Raw genomic sequence first — 15,000 nt, forward strand, 5'->3', positions numbered from 1 at the left:
AAACTCCTCTACTTGCGTGCACATGACTGCATTGCTTTGCAACACATCTTAATGGGAACAGATCCATCTGTCTACGCCCATCTGAGACAGGCTTTGAGTGAGAGTTAAGGTTGCAGATACCTGTATCCTTCACCCTCTTTCCTCAGGGGATATGGGGTTTGCTATCATATGAGGAAGTATGCACGAAATAAATTCACCTTCAAGTTGCTAAAGTCCATTATCATTTCAGGTGAGGTTGCATCAGCATTTTCACAAACCATGTTTAATCGGGTGGACTGTCTAAAGAAATTAACAACTCTCTGTTCCCCACACAATGGTAATTTTCGCCTCATTCAGATAATGTCCCTGTTTAGCTCTGGAAGGTTTTCCTACCTTCCTTTATCCAGTTCTTAGCAGTCCATCCCCTCCCTCACCCGCCTACCCAAATATTCCTTTTGAAGGTAGCTAGCTACTCATCGGAGGTGTCTGTAAATCTTTGCATCCTCTCCATTTTGGGAAGTGGGTCATTAGAGATATTAGTTCAACCCTTCAGATGTTTAGTATCAGACAGCTTCTTGTCTGCTAGGGGAACTCCATTCCATCTCTTTTGTCTGAGTTTAGAAAAATGATTTGCAGACATGCATAACTCAATTTTCACAATAATTTTGCTTCATATTTACTATCACCTAATGACAGAACCAGCCCCTCCTACCACAGGCCTATTTTTAAAAATCTTTAATGTATTTCTTTTTGTCGTCCCCCCCGTCCCTTTCCCACATGTCAGTCATCTAAAAAAATGACTGGAGCAAATAAGAGAAAAATAATGAAAAAGGAAAGAGGAAAAAATAAAAGGAAAAACTGAAAAGTGCTAAAACAATACATGAAAAATGTCAATGAAAACATTCTGAAAAAATACGAAAAAAATAAAAACAATTGTCACAAAAGTGTTTGAATTTGAACAAAGAAAAAGGACATTCAGTAAAACACTTTATCCACCACAATTATCAACTGGCTGTAATTACAATACAATCTCATCACATGATCTTGAACTACTTTTCATTTATACAGCTAAGTTGGCCATTCACGCAGGCCTTCAAAGCCATCCTTACAAGTACACTTCACACACATAGCAAGAAAACCCCACTCAAAAGGTACTGCGTGTGGACAAGTTGTGATTTTAAAGAGGTCATCAAAATGAATATCAAAATGAATTTTCACCGGCACAACCCAAGGCATAGGTGCTATCTCCAGACCAAAATTCAGTTTCCTGCTTCCTTGAAGTTTGGGATTTTCACAAAACTTCACAAGATTCCTTTATTTTTTTATGGAGGAAAAGTATATTCTCTTCATACTCAAACGCAACCATTTTGGCCCAAGCTTTCAGAACTAACAAATAAAAATGGTTTAAATGAATCAATCACCTTCCAAAGGGATAGCCTGGAAGGTGAAAGTTTCGGTAAGTCATAAGCAACTGACAACAGGGGGTTAGAATGGAATTGCTTATGCAACCTTAGCCCTAGCAATCCACTCTCACAATAATAATGAATGCATACATTATTGATGGTGATGTTTATTCTTATGACCAAATACAGCGAGTTAATATTTAATCCAAAATCCACATGAAACCTCAACCTCCCCTGGCTTCTAATTTATCTCCTTGTTACCTTGGAAATCTCTGAGCTTTGTAAACTGACCCAAGACTTTGTCTATTAGGGCCTGATCTAAGAACCACACTAGCTGTTTCTGGTTTTCTGCATCTTTTGATCCCATAACCACTGTCACTTGGGATCTACAAGGTTTCTTAGATAATCCTGAAGAGTCAATGCTTTGTAACTCACTTCACTTTGATATTCAAGGCAAAGCTGGACAACCCACACATAAAAAGACAGACTTCTCTTTCTTCACAGACTTAATTTCATCTGCAAATTACATATACAGAGACAGATATTTATACAGGAATGCCCTGAACCTCCCGAGGGGAGCTCAGAGTCTCCAGTGTGTAATTTCACTTTAGGAATACGATATATAATCTCGCTTTTCTTCTTCGGATGGCAGGAGAAAGAGGGAAAGTCACTGAAACCATCTCCAAGAAATCACTCCCCTACATAAACCTCCAGCTAATAGTCTATAAAACGTGGTGGCAACGTAAAAGGGAACTAACTGGTTCTTCCTACTTTCATATCTTTGTAACCAGGGAGGACATTTTAGGGTGTGTGTTTTAAAGGGCTACATTTTTCTGCAGGTTTTATTGTTAACGCCAGGTTTGTAGATCCTGTCAGAGGGAGTTTTTGAGAAGGGTTTTCTTAAGGGGCAGCTTGACTAAGGGGGGCTGGATCACTGAGGGCAGTTCTATTGGGTTATGAGGTTTTCATAGGTTTGAATCCCACCTAGGATAACAGGGGTCAAAAGGTGTCAGTTTTTCTGTTGCCTGTGACCTGCCTCCATGCCGTGAGTTATTAGCCTCAGTCCACGTCACAGGAAATGTCATGAAAAGCCATCACTAAAACTGGGATGAGCTGCTGCCTATGTATGGTCCACTACAATCGGCTGCCTTTGAGGTGACAAAGACCCAGACCACGACATATGCACAGCATTAAAAGCTACAAGAAATCGACTGAAGTCTGCTGGCATAGTCTCTCCTCCCTTCCCCCCGAATAATCCCAGGGCCTGATTATCAGAGATGACCCTCCCTGACTCCTACTGGAGTTGTGAGTGCTCAGCCAGCCCTAAGCACACAGCCCAGCAGACAGAGGCCTGAGAGAACAGACAAGCTTTGCCCTGCGCCCTCAGTCTTTGATGGACCAACAGGGCTTCACAGCCATCTTCCCCCCTCCCCTGATAATGTCCAGTCTGCCATCCACCAGCGCCTATTAACAGAGGGGCCCTGCCCTTCTCCATATCACGCAGAGCAAGAGTCAGCTGTTCTGATGAAGCTCTCTCTAGTGCGGCTGTGGGTTGTCAGCAGCTTGGACTTCACCCAGAAACGCATTCTAAGCCATTCTGTTTCCTGGCTAATAACTTTCAGCCAACTGCCTGCAACACCCCATGCACCTACTGCTCGCTCCTTCCATTCCCCCACCCTCATTTCCCTTTTCCCACACTTTTGCTGGCTGGTACCACCCTCGTTCTCAGCTTCTCTACATTTTCTACTGCTGCCCCGCTCCCCCCATTTGCTCTTGTGCCTCCTGGCTGTTAGCTGTGGGGGTCACAGGGATAGCAACCCTCCTCTGCGTCTGCTGCAACAGCATTAGAAGTGCAAAGCGGCCTTTGTTACGTCTTGCTTTGGAATTACTTTGAGAGTAAGATTCCTGCAGCTGATCCCAGAGCCAAACTAACCGCGGAGGTAGCCCGGATAACAGAGAGGCAGAGCCGCAGACCAGCAGCTTCTAAAGTCAAAGGGACGAGGTTGAGGTATTTTCAAATCGGTTTTAATTCTTGATTGTTTAGAACAAGCCCCAGGAAAACTGGGCCTGAAGTTTGTTTTTTTAATGGCATATTCCATTTTGCTTCCCGGATGGCAGGGGCCCACTGTTCTGTTGTTACAGGGCTGCTTGTGAGGAGCGTTGCGCTTTTATTTGTCATCATAGGTTGCTAAAGAAAAGCAGAGTGGCCTTGGAACACAGGCTTGTTACCGAAGGGATGATCAAGCGCACCAGGCAGTGAGCGTCGGTTTGTCATTTTAGGGTTGGTTGTAATGAAGCAGGGGTTTTGCACACCGGGTTTCTTCTTGGCGGGTGGCTTGCCAGGGGCTGGGCTCCTTCCAGATTAGTTTGTTGTTGCAGAGCTGGTTATAACGAACGCTGGGCTTTCCTTACTTATTTGTTGTCATCTGGCTGTGCTGTGGAGCTGGGTGGTAGACTCTCATTTGCTATCAAAGGACTACTCATGACAAGTGCTGGGCTTTGCAGTCGAGGCTGTTTTTATAGTGTTGCCTGTGAGGCACTGCCTCATGCCCATTAGTTTGGGATATCAGGTGGGACCAGTGTGAGAGAATGGCTCAGGATCCCATTAGGGAGCTCTGGGGGAACGGGAATGGGAAGATGGCTTTAATCAGATAAGGGAATTCAGTGCATTGCTGCTGCATGCTATGAGATAGCCTTTTAAACTTCAATACATCTGTTGAGTCCCTGGGAAGCTCGTGAGGTGCCTTTGACGGAAGCATGACTTATGAAATTGCAGTTTTTAGCCTAGATGGGTAACGTTAATGAGAAAATATTGTGGTCTGTGATTGCAGGTCTCCTGAAGCCCAGAAGTTTGAAATAAATTATGCTGTTTTCCTAAATGAAGCAACATGGCACAATACCGCTTCTAAATCAGCTCAACAGTGATTATTATTTATTAATTTGTATAGCACTATTCACAAGGTTGGCAAGATTAAAAACACATTAAAACAGAGCAAAGAGCTACAAACACTCACTTAGCAGGGGTGGGGGGAGAAAGCCTCTGCTTCAGATTTGAAAAGGAGCAATGAGTCTGGCAGCTAAATCGCAATGTTCAGAGAATTTTGCACCATTAGAGAGCTATTTAGACAAAAGACCAAGGATCTGATTCTACTATGCATTGAAGTCAATGGAGTAACACTGGGGTAAGTGAGACCAGAACTCAACCCTCCTGTAGCAATGTACCCCATCATACAGTAATACATAGTCACAACAGACAGAACTTTGTAACGTGCCCATTGTGGTTCCCTTGTCATCCTTCACAGCAGGAGGAGCGGTTTCCCATGAGGACCAGTCCAGGACCATGGAATCCACTTGCTGCTTTCAAACTATAGGTTATTGTGTAGCTGTGTGTTGGAGTCTGGGGTTCAGCTCATGGTCTGAGTTGCTCACTCCCAAAGGCAGCTGAGGTGAAAAGCAAAGAGTGAGTTCTCAGCCCCTGAGGGCCACAGAGAGAAGAGAAGAAGGAGCTTGGTGTTGAAACTCTGGCCAGTTAATTAGGGAGTGGTGTTATTAGCCTCGGACATGCATATATACAGGGCAATATATTTAAAAGGCAGCACTAATTTAAGCTGCCCCACCTAACACCCACGGTGCGGTTTGCAGTGGTGCTGAGCACCTACATACAGCTCCAGCGGATGCTGACAGGAGCTGTTTGCGCTCTGCCCTTCTGACAAAATCTGGCCCAAGGTTACAAACTGGGAATCCTAAACTGAGGATTCTAAACCAGTAGCCACATTAAAAAATATTGCATGGTCATGTGGCATTTTAAAATGCAGCCTACCTGGGGAACAGGAATGCCATGTTGCTGGGGGCAGATGAGCTAGAAGCTCTTAGCTGTCAGCTGGAGCCAAATGTGTAGAATCCCACAAGCTTAGGGGAAAAAACCACACCAAATGATCAAATCCAAAGTGATTTGTTTTGTCCTCTAATTTGAGGAGAGAGGAGCAGAGTTTACTGTGACCCTCCTTCTACCAAATCTTTGGAATCCCCTAGAAGATTTAGTTACTATCACACTTCTAGAGACACATCAGCTGCCTCAATTGGGAAGTTTTTGTGACTCTCCCACTGGTACCCTGGCCCTGGTGTAGCTTCACTGCTGGGAGAGCTAGTATAGACCGACCACTGGCATTTTTACCCCCATAGCATCTCACCCTACCCATGCAGGTCTAGATGAGAGGGTGATAAAAAACACTGGCAGCTGGTCTACCCTAGTGAATTTCACCAGAACCTCAGTGTAGCTAAGACTTTATAGGCATCCCCCTGCCCCATACATGATGCTCAGTCTTGGATGACAGAATATGGTGGTTGTTGTCCAGGACAGCAGAGTTATAATATGCTAATGAGTTAGGGAGGAAGGAAACTTCAAAGGGACTGCCCCATGACCACTGCAGGGGAACACTTTGATAGCAAAGCCTGCTCTTAGCACGGAACTGTCACTCAGCGTGGGCCCCACCCCGCTCCATTGCAGAGGTGAAAGTGCTACCTACTGGTGTCTCGTACCGAAGGTTTCCCCCGTTGTTGGCACCTGGTATTATCTAGAGAAGATTTATTTCATTCTGAAATAGGTTTTCAATGAAGTTATCAATCAGAGAGAAGATGGAAGAGTACAACAAAGTTTATTGTGTGGTGTGGATGAATTATAAATCTGAATACTGATGCCTTATAACGGGGGTTGGGGTGGGGGGGGGGGGAGAAGGAAGTGCAGCATTATGGGTAAATATATACTGCTGCTAGTGATGATTACCCTCAAAGTAATTAGTTTTTAAACCAGGCAGACATTTCAGGAACTACTCACTATGAGCAGCTTTAATTATTTATACTCCCTTTTATTCTTATTATTTATAGTCATCCTCTTTGGAAAGGGAGATGCTTTCGGGGGGGCCCCCACTCAGCCTGAACAGAAATCCATCTCCAGCCTGGCCTCGCTGAGCACACATCTCCTTAAGAGCCAGTACTTTTAACAGAAGGAAAACAAAAAAAACCCCAAAAGCCAAGTTTCACTTATGCTGGTTTTTCTGGTGGCAAGACAAATGGAAGTGAAAATTTCCACCCACATCGCTAGCTATGGAAAGCCCTGCTCTGCTCAGTAATGAAACTCTCACTCATCTTCATCTCCTTCATTTATTAAAGCGAGGCCACTCAACAAGAGTGCTCTGCTGCCCCAGTGCAGCGTTGTTAGGCCAATTTCCCTAAGACAGTGCTGAGCTTTTCAGGGAACTCTGAGTCCCATTGGACAATCTTTCCTGAGAACAAGGGAGACTCATTTTCACTTCACTCTTTGCGCAGGAGAATGTATTAAGTATTAGAGATTGCTAGGTAACTGATCCTGCGTCTTTGTTAACCTTCGAGCAGCTGACTAACAGGGCCGGGAGGGCCGGGCAAGAGGTTTACTGGAATGTGGTCCAGTGATTAGTGCAAGGAATCAGGACTCCTGTGTTCTATACACAGCTCTGCCAGTGACTCATGAAATGATTTTGGTCAAGTCACTTAACTGCCCTGTGTCTCACTGACTTTTATTGCTCACCTGTAAACTAGGGATTAACCCACATTTGTAAAGCTCTTTGAGAGCCTGGGCTGAAAGGTGCTGCATAGGTGAAAAGGATCTTATTACAATGGCATGCAATGGCTAAAGGGGCAAAGTGGATCTCAGTGCATCCAGGAGACGCATGTTCCTTATCTGCTTGGCAGGCATGTAAACCTCATCCCAGCTTCTGATGATCTGTCATTACTTTCTTAGTAATGGAGTTTCCTGTTAAACTGTGACTCAGCTCCAGAATTTAGGCCAGAAAGAGCATGATTTGACCTTCGTGTCAACAAGAATGGCTTTACTCAGTACTGAAATGCAGTGACCTCTCAGGCACGCATAGCAGCTATTTAATGGTGCACAGCAACACTAAATCAGATTTTAGGACAAGAAGTGGATGCCTCTTGCATTGGCAGAGAGAAGGATGACTCAATGTGGCCTTTCCATCTTTAGTTTCTCTGAAAAATATTGCAACCATTTTAAACAGCAGGAGGAATATAGAAAGGCAAAAATGTAATTAGATGCTTAGGAAATTGACCAGCACACTAGGGCTCACACATTTGCTTTTGCAAGAAAGTACCAGGGGATTTTTTCATGTCCAAATACTGCTCAGAAACTGTTTTTCATCTCCTCAGAAAGCACTTCACCTTTTCCAACACGTGCACAGGATTCTAACACACCATTACTCTTTACTTAGCGTGAGAAAAAAAAACACAGCTCTAGACAAAATAATAAACACACATGTGCACATCTCCCTGCCTCAGGTTCCTCACCATTCTGCAGAGTTTGGGGCTTCAGGCTGAAGCCTCTTAGGGGTTCAGGATTCCTCCCCTGCAGCTCCTGGCTTTTGTTAAGAATCATGGGGTCTCTGACCTCTGCAGTCAATGCTCTTCAGCTCTCCTGCCCAAGCTTCATCTGTCTAGTCCCTCAAATGTTTATGTTCTGTGACCTGCACCCGATTTCTTTGTTTTGCTACTGGGAATCTTCCACACTCCACTTCTCCAGACCTTTGCAGATAAGCTTGGTCAAACTGGTTTCCCTAGGCTTCAGCCAGTCCATTGTCCCAAGGTGCTTCCACCCAAATAGATGACCATTAACTGTCTAACGACCTACCACTGTACCTGGTCTGGGAGAAACATGCTACAGCCCTGACAGCAGATGGCTGACTCCACGTCCACACTGAGGCATTCCATGCTACAACACTTTTCAGAATAACTTCATAGCACAGCCAGAGTAAGCTGTACATAGATACATTCTCCAGATCACCACAGGGCAGACAGAGCATTTTTTCAACATGCTCTCATTTAAGTGACATCCACCCTTAAACTCTTTAGTCCCGCACGTCAATATGCAATCATTGTGATGTTGCTACCCAAACACCACTCCCTGATATTTAAACTTGGACAGATTATATTTTTTTAATCAATAAACGTCAGTAAACTTCAATTTCACCTTACACACACAAATGAATGAAAAAATATTTCCATTGATGATAACAGAAATTCACAGATAGGCAAAGTAAGAAAAATGGTGCATGAGAACTTCTTACAGTTTGATTTAAGGCTATTTACTTTGTGTATTGTGATGCTGACTATTTGTGTTTTAACAGTTATAAAGCTTTAACTTTTTTAATCTCACTATCTACTGTCATTAAATAATTGTCTAACCCTCTCCCAGTTTCTGACACTACCCCCCAATTTCCTACAAATATAAAAATTTAAATCCATTAAAAAAAACTTAAAAAAATGCTTAACCCATGATTTCACCCAACTGTAACCAAAAAGTTAAATAGATTTTTAAAAAGTTTGAAAACAAACATCAATATCTGTCAAAATTACATTAAAAAAAATCAAATGCTATCAAGTCTACTGATATTACATAGGCCTGCAAAATTCGCTCGGCCACATTTAATGTCCTGCAAGCAAGAAGTATAGGATATAAGATAACCTGGTAGTAACTGGGAAACCATTAGAGGGAAAACAAAAAAATAGATCAGATTGCAACCTGAGACTTTTAGCTTCCTAAATAAGGATTCTGAGGTGTGTGTGCTTAAATTCACAGCACGTTATCTGATAGAAGCACCTCCCAGAATCCAGCACAAGAATCAATTGTTAACTAAGAATGATATCATCTATTACAAGTACCTATAGTGCCCCACCACCAGAGAGTCTGAACGCCTCATGATCTTTCATGTATTCATCCTCACAACACCCCGGTGAGGAGGGCAAATGCTATTATCCCTATTTCACAGCTGAGGAATTAATACAAGGGGCTACGAAGGTGGCTTTCCCAAGGTCACACAGGAAGCTGTGGTGGAGTTGAGAATTAAACCCAGGTCTCCTGAGTCTCATTCTATCACCCTCACCACTGGAGCAGCCTCCCTCTGGAAGAGGAAAATCTTGGGTTGATTTAAAAGATTGTTATACTGTGATCTTCCTCACTAGAGCAAAGCCTGAAATAATTCTTGTGAGTTGGTTTCTCTACTAGATCACAGACCCTTTGGAAAATACACTGGGGAATGCCTCCCTCTATTGAGCCCTTTCAGAAATGCCACCTTTATTTGGAGCCCAGAGTGGGAAGTTTTTATTTCATTCTCTTTCCTGTTTGTAGCTAGCTCATTCAGACATAAGCAGCAATTAAGTTAATTGAAAGCAAAGGGAGAGGTCTCATGGCACCCGTTTACAAGGGGGATTGCTGCGCTACCAAGCCAGAAAAGGAAGGGAATCTTCCCTTCTGTTTTCAGTAGAGAAGAGGAGAGCCCTTCTCCTGCTATGCTACCCTACCCCCAATTCCTGCTTACTTTAAGCATGGTATAGAATTGTCCCCTTCAATCCCAAGAGCTGGGGGGGGGGGGGGGGAGGTGAGGGAGCCCTTAAGACTTACTGTAACCTGCAAAGGAAGAGAGGGTAAATGGTTCCAGCCAGCCCCTCCCCCGGGCACTGTTAGCCACAGATATCTTTTATGCACACTGAGTACCTCTTATTTCTGGCTGAGCCTCTGGTAGGAGCCTTCAGCACAAGTGTCTTCCTCGGGCTCTCTGAAAGAACTTTCCTAGACTCAGCCCCGGTTACCATGGATCTGTAATTGAACCCAGCTGGATCCACCACCAGTGTCTCCCTGGGCCTGCTTTAACTCCTTCCTGACCCTTAAGGTTCATGACGTCCATACACCCCATGCATAGACCCAGACAGGTAAATCAAATCCAAATCCCTCCACCTTTTGAGGCCTTCTGTATCCAGATTAGCCATCCCTCTCCACTGCTCTCTCTGACGTAGATTAACAGGGGGCTACATTTCGGTTCCAAAGCTGACAGGACCCACTAATCAATTCCTGCTCCAGGAGGCTGAAGCCTCATGAACGACTGAGCTCCTGGGATTTCCTCTATTTGGGTCCGAAAGTCTTGTGACAAGAAGTTGTGAGATTTCACAAAGAGCCGCTCCACCTCCTAGCCCTGATTTGGGTCTGAACTCGCAAAGGGGCGGGGGGACTGCAGACATCTCAGAACACATTTTTCGTAAATAAAAGTAGAGGTTTTTAAGTCTTGGAGGAACAATGGTTTATTAACACGCCTGCTGTCGCCAACAACGCAGACTGTACATAGCATTTCTGAGCTTCCTCAGAGCAGCTGGCTTTATTGCTGTCCCTTTTATAAAAACCACCTTTCCATAGCAGCTTAACATCTGGAAGCCATTCACTGTGCCAGTCCATGAAATGACCTTTGACCCAGGAGCATGGTTCTTCAGCTGAGCTGAATGGACCTGCCCCCTTTCCCCGAGAAGAGGAATTTTGCCCAGCCCAACGCAGGAGGTAGCCGTTTCCCATTTCATCGCCCAGCATCCCTCTCCATGATCCTCGGGAACATTTGTTGACACAGCAGAAACATTGGGCTAGCTCACTGAGCGGGATCTTGCGATGGGCTGAGCCCCCTTTGTTCCCATGTCTTTTGCTTTGTGCATGAGTAAATGACTTGCAGGCTGAAATAGAAGCCTGGGGAAAGCTCGCAGTATAGGGTAACACATGTGGGAGGGCTACTGCAAACAGCTCTAAGTGAAGCTCTCCAGCTCATTCGTAAGTGCTACAGCTTCGACAGCAGTCCTTTTTCATAAGAACTTCAGCTCAAGTGGCCATCTGCCCATTGCAATTCACTAAAACAATGAGACTTGCTGTGTAGACAGTTTCACAACTGTGGAATCTCGTTTGGCGGAAGAGAATGGGGGAACCAAGAATTTATCTGGACTAATTGGATTTTGGAGAAATGGGAGGAACTTAAATGCAAAGTATACACTCCACTAGTTAAATCTCAAAACACTTTACAGACATGAATGAGTTAATACTCTATACATGGTAGTTACTGGGAAGTAAATATTTGTTGTGGCTGGGGGTGGTAAGGTGGTTTTGGTTTTCTATTTATAGTACTTATACTGTAGTATCTGAGCACCTCCTTGACTGTCATATATTTAGCCTCACAACATTCCTGTGAGGCAGGGTAGTACTATCATTCCCTTTTTATTGCTGGGGAGAAGCTAAGGGATTTGCCCCAGGTCACATAGGAAATCCGTGGCAAGAGCAGGGATTAAAACCCAGGTCTTCCAAATCCCAAAGTAAAGTTCAACCCACCAGGCCCCCACCTTTCTTGTGCCTCTCTGATGTTGACTCACTGTGTGCCCCCAGGCAAATTGAATGGGCTCTTCTGAAAATACCAGCCTCAGGAAATCAGAAGCATCTGGACTTTGTTTGCCTAAAATCCCAGTCGTAGCACAGTGCTTCAGATTTTCTCTGTACAGTGCGGAGCAGAGAAGGATGATGATAGAAATATAAATACTAAGATGCGTGAACTAAAATGCTTGGCATTAAACGAGCATAGTGATGTAATAGGCTTCATGGAAATTTGGTGGAATGAGGCTAATCAATGAGACATGGTAATACCAGGTTACAAAACATATAGGAATGACAGAGTAGGTCATGCTGGTGTGGTAGTGTTAAATAAAGCATAGTGTGTGTCAAATTTTACAATGAAACTAACTGTACCGTAGAATCTCTATGGATAGAAATTCCATGTTTGAATAAAAATATAGCAGGAGGAATATACTACTGTCCACCTGATCAGGGTGGTGATGGTGGATTGCTCAGGGCAGCTAGAGCGGCCACAAAAGCAGACAGCACAACAATTAAAAAAAAAAAAAAAAAAGAAATACCCACCCCAGTAACTTTTAACTTCAAAAAGGGGAGCTACACAAAAATGAGGCTGCTTGTTAGCTGGATATTAAAAGGAGCTGTCCCAAGCGTTAACTACCATAATAGACGCACAGACTAAATGAACACCCAAATCAGAAAAGACGACCAAAAGAATGCCACCATGGCTAAACAGAAGAGTAACGGAGGCTGTTAGGGACAAAAAGGTCATCCTTTAAAATGTGCAAGTCAAATCCTAGTGCGGCTAATAGGAAGGTGCACAAACTCTGTCGGGTTCAGTGTAAAAGACTAAGAAGGCAGGCCAAGAAAGAATTTGACTGGCAAAAAGATACAAAAACTAATAGCAAGAATTGTTTGTAAGTACATCAGAAGCAGGCCTGCTAAACAGGCAGAGAGACCACTGAGGTGTTAATAGAGCACTCAAGGAAGACAAGGCTATTGGTGAAAAGCTAAAGGACGTCTTTGCAGCCGGCTTCACTGCAGTGGATGTGTGGAAAATATCATACTGCCACTATAGAAATCCATGGTGTGCTCATACCTCGAATACTGTGTCCAGTTCTGGTTGCTCCAGCTCAAAAAAGATCTAGTGGCACTGGGAACGGTTCAGAGCTGGACAGCAGAGATGATAAAGGCTATGGCATGACTTCCATATGAGGAGAGAATAAAAAGATTAGGGCTCTTCAGCTTACAAAAGAGCTGACTTAAGGGGCAATATGCTAGCATCTATAAAATCGTGATTGGTGTGGGACAAAAGTATTATTTATCCTTTCCCACAATACAAAAACCAGGTGTCACCTGCTGAAATTAACAGGTAGCAGGTTTAATACAAACACGAGGAAGTCCTTTTTCCACACAACGCACAATCAACTTGTGGCACTCATTGCCATGGGATGTTGTGATGACCAAAAGTCTGACTGGGTTAAAAAAAGAACTAGGTAAGTTCATGGGGGAATAAGGCCATCAATGACTCTCAGCCCATTGCTCGGGACGACCCAAAACCTCTGACTACCAGACGCTGGAAGAAGACACGGGGTGGATTCCTCCAATTGCCATGTTTTGTGCACTGTCCCTGAAGGTCTGGTAGTGGCCACTGTTAGAGACAAGCTAGTGGGCTAGATGGACCATTGGTCTGACTCAGGATGGCCATGTTTATGATAATGGCACTCCTCGATCTCACAGGGGGTTGAGAGACTGCATTTGAAAGGCGCATCTCAGTACCACCTCCGCACACCTTACTGCTGGCAGGTCTCTACGTCCCCTTTTTCCTTCACCAGCAACTGCTTCGTTCCCATCCCACCCAGCCCCTGAAGACCACAGCCAATGGCTTGTTCGTCCTACACCCCACACCAGGGTTCCAGCCAGTCACTTTCCTACCCACCCGGCTCTGGTGCCAGGCTACAGCTTGGCCACCAAGGGAGTTCAGGATCCTTCACTGAGACCAACCCTCACTCCTCCACTGGCGCTGCAGCCTTTGGGGAACATCCATTAATGCCCTTGCCCCGACCGCCAACCCAAGCAGCAGAAGAGGCTCAGGGAACAGCTCTACTCAAACTAGTCAGTGCATGGTGTGACTAAAAGGCAGGGCCCATCCATGATCACTTCATTTGCAGAGCAGTTTCTGTTCAGGAACCTCTTCCTTGAGTATCTCCTGCCTGAAGCCCACTGGCATAGAAATTCCTCTGGCCTCGAGCCCTCACATCTATGCTGCTTTCAGCCCGTGCGGACACCTGCATCTCTTCCTCCCCTCCCCCCAGCCGGGCCAGCAAGCAGGCCCCTCACTTCCAGGCAGTACAACAGAGCTGGGGTTTTCTTTTGGTTTGGTTTGCCCTGCTAGGATGAGGTGTCTTCTTTTCCTTTTTGCTCTGCTGATTGGCTGGTTGTGAGGCGGGGGGCAGCTCCCCTGCGGTGGGGAGGGCATGGCTCCATGCTGCCGGCTCCATGCTGCCTACCACACTGTTCTAGAGGGTGTCTAAGCAGCATGGTACTTAAAGGTTTCATTTTCCTGGATGTGTCACAGCACCTAGCTGGTTATGTGGTGGAGAGAGCCTCCCATCTCAGCCAGCTCCAGCTGCATTCTCCCCTTCCCTGTTACAAAGCCAGGGCAGATGTAGGAGTCCTTCCCCTTGAGGCTATAAAAGTGACTAAAAAAACCCAGAGCCTATTTTACCCTAGGCTCTGGATTAGCGCTCCCTTCCCTTCTCCTTCTCTGGTTTGTAGTGCAGCTGATCCTTCTTCCAGATCACTTCCAGTTCTTTGGGCCCTTTAGCCTATTAAGAGTTTTCTGTGCTGTCCCAACACCTGAACATACCGGGACAGAGCTGATGGGCCAGTGGTGAAGCTGAATATGTTCAAAGACGCTCCTAGGTCTTGAAAAATGAGCGTTGGTCCACTAAATGCTCCTGGTGTTACCGCAAGCGAAATGTACCGTGTTAGAACAGCACCAGCAACAGGAATAGGAATACCATAGCTGAATGAAACATTACAGGCCTTGGTCGGTCACACATTAGAATTTGGCTAGGAGGCTGGGGCTGCCTGTCCAGATTTTTGAGGCTCCTCAGCACCAAACATCTCCACTTTTCTCAAATCTGGCCCAATATCCTTACTATTGTGGGAAAAAACCAGAGGGATCTTTATTAGCAACAGAACCTCTTTTCTCTTATCCAAAAGTGGCACCCCCTAAGAGCACAGCATGGTGTCACTGGAACCGCAGCAAATCAGAGACTCTAACACCTCTACCTGCAGCCCCTGGGTTTGCCCGTGTGGGGACTTTAAGAAATGCCCCTATACAGTAAAAGATCTGACGCATGAGTAACCTTCTTGAGGTCACATGGCTCTGGAAAAAACCAAACATTTCCAAGTAAG

At 45.0% G+C, this 15,000-nt stretch overlaps 1 protein-coding gene across 1 annotated transcript in view; it reads right to left on the reverse strand.

Moving 5' to 3' along the window:
- TNRC6C (trinucleotide repeat containing adaptor 6C) overlaps positions 1-10,040 on the reverse strand; it is a 555,652-nt gene extending 545,612 nt beyond the window's left edge. Inside the window, exon 1 of the mRNA XM_067547642.1 lies at positions 9,922-10,040. The gene's annotated coding sequence lies outside the window, so the exon portion shown is untranslated. The remainder of the gene's footprint in view (positions 1-9,921) is intronic.
- Positions 10,041-15,000: the final 4,960 nt, after the last annotated feature.

The sequence above is a fragment of the Emydura macquarii genome, unplaced genomic scaffold, assembly GCF_026122565.2.
Source record: "Emydura macquarii macquarii isolate MOO-44397 ecotype Brisbane River unplaced genomic scaffold, CSIRO-AGI_Emac_v2 contig_1230, whole genome shotgun sequence".
Lineage (NCBI taxonomy): Eukaryota > Metazoa > Chordata > Testudines > Chelidae > Emydura > Emydura macquarii.